Here is a 1,914-nt window from a genome sequence, read left to right as displayed (position 1 = left end):
AATCCTCACCTAATGATATTTTAAAAGCCCTTAGGCTTACATAGGCATTTCCACTTTGAAATGAACTTGGTCTGTGTATTCTGTAGAATGTAGCAGCAGTGACAGTGTCTGATATCTTAAACCAGGTCAGAAGTGCATTACTTTTGTAGCTCTTATATGAGGAAGCCAGCTGCCATGTTGGAAGGACACACAAGCAGTGTCAGGGAGCGTTCACCATGGGAAGCAAACAACTTGCCAGTTCTAGCTTGACAGCCAGTGGGTAGAACTACCTTGGAAACAGATCTTCAAGCTTCAGTCAAGGTGAAGGATTACTGAAGCAGCCTGCATATAACATCTGACTGCAACCTCAGGAGAAATCCAAGCCAGTACTGTCTAGCAGAGCTGCTCTTGAATTCCTGCCCCACAGAAGTTTTGATGATTATTCTTTTAATGTATTGTTTCTTGCATATTTGTTACTCAGCAAGTTTTGTTGTACTAGGAACTAAACCTGTTGGTGGTGTCAGAGGTATAACATTCAAGTGCAATGCATTTAAATATTTCTATCATAAAAAAGAAGGCATTGTTTCTCAACTATGAGCAAAATCTGACTCAGTACACTTCACCTTTTTTTTGCCCTTTCTTTCCCTTCAATCCTTTATTAGATTGTATTTATTATAATATTTCATTAATTATATTGATGTAAGTGATATCTATCTACTGATCTATATTCCTTATTTTTTATCAGCTTTAAATATCTTTTTATTCCTGGCTTATAAAAGAGTTTATCATCACTACATGAATTACATGACTCCCCCAAATTCTTGTCACCTCTGATTCTTAAAATTTGTTAGTTTTATGAGTGATACATTGTTGATGTTTTAAAGCATAGTACTAACCATATGCTTTACATTTTATTTTGGTCCTTGAGTTATTTGGTTATTTTGCCAGTACATCATTCATCTCTTGAGTTGACTGAACATTTCCTTAATAGTTTTTATAGGAAGATATGGGTACTCAGTTGTATGCTCAAATTTATTTAGTTTTATTTTTATACTTGAATGATTGGGAATATAATCATTGAATCATTTTCTAAAAGGTCTTTAAAGGCATTGCTCCAATGTTTTCTAGTACTTAATGCTACATTAGAGAAATCAGAAATTGGCCTGATTTACTTTATAACAAAAGGGAGATTAGTATTTATAAGTGAGGTGCTAGAGGATTGTTGATTTTTAAAACTTTTTTAATATAGTGCTAGTTTCAGCAGCACATATACTAAAATTGAAATGACCTACAGAAGATCAGTGTGACTACTATATAAGGAAGAAACACAAATTCATGAAAGATTTCATATCTTTAAATGGAAAAAAATAATCTTTATAGTGTCTACCTATGTCATATACTCTGTTTTATATGTGGAAAACCTGAGACAAATTAAGGAAGTGTTCCAATACCACAAAGGGAATAAGTAACTCAGTTTTTCTGAAATAGTGGCAAGGATCACAGAAAGACTAATTCTCTAAGGCCAGGGATACTCAACTTAGGTTTTCTTTCTATACCATCCATTCTGAAGAACATCTATGTTGTACCTGTCTTTCCATGACACCCTTGATTTCTTGCATAGATTCAAGTTTTTAATAGGTATTGTTTCTCTTTTGCCTGACGAATTCCCTTAAACACTTTTTGTGCTATATGTCTTTTGGTGACTAATTCTCTTAGTTCGTGTTCGAAAAAAATCTTTGCTTTGATATTTGATAGATATTTTTGCTGGGTATAAAATTACAGGTTTTGTGTGTGTGTGTGTGTGTGTGTGTGTTTAGTACTTTAAAAGATGCCAACCCATTGACTTGTATCATACAATAATTCTTATTTTTGCTCTTTTTGTACCCAAAGATCTTTGTATCTCTTACCACATTTAAGTTTTTCTCTTTGTCACTG

At 33.5% G+C, this 1,914-nt stretch overlaps 1 non-coding gene across 1 annotated transcript; it reads left to right on the top strand.

The window, feature by feature from the left end:
- Window positions 1–1,227: 1,227 nt before the first annotated feature.
- Window positions 1,228–1,334, top strand: LOC124995138 (U6 spliceosomal RNA). The gene has a single exon (XR_007110622.1). It is a non-coding gene; the product is annotated as a U6 spliceosomal RNA (small nuclear RNA).
- The last annotated feature ends 580 nt before the right edge of the window (window positions 1,335–1,914 follow it).

Source organism: Sciurus carolinensis, chromosome 10 (assembly GCF_902686445.1).
Source record: "Sciurus carolinensis chromosome 10, mSciCar1.2, whole genome shotgun sequence".
Taxonomy (NCBI): Eukaryota; Metazoa; Chordata; class Mammalia; order Rodentia; family Sciuridae; genus Sciurus; species Sciurus carolinensis.
Note: the sequence above shows the minus strand (reverse complement) of the source record. Positions and strands in the feature narration are given on the sequence as shown.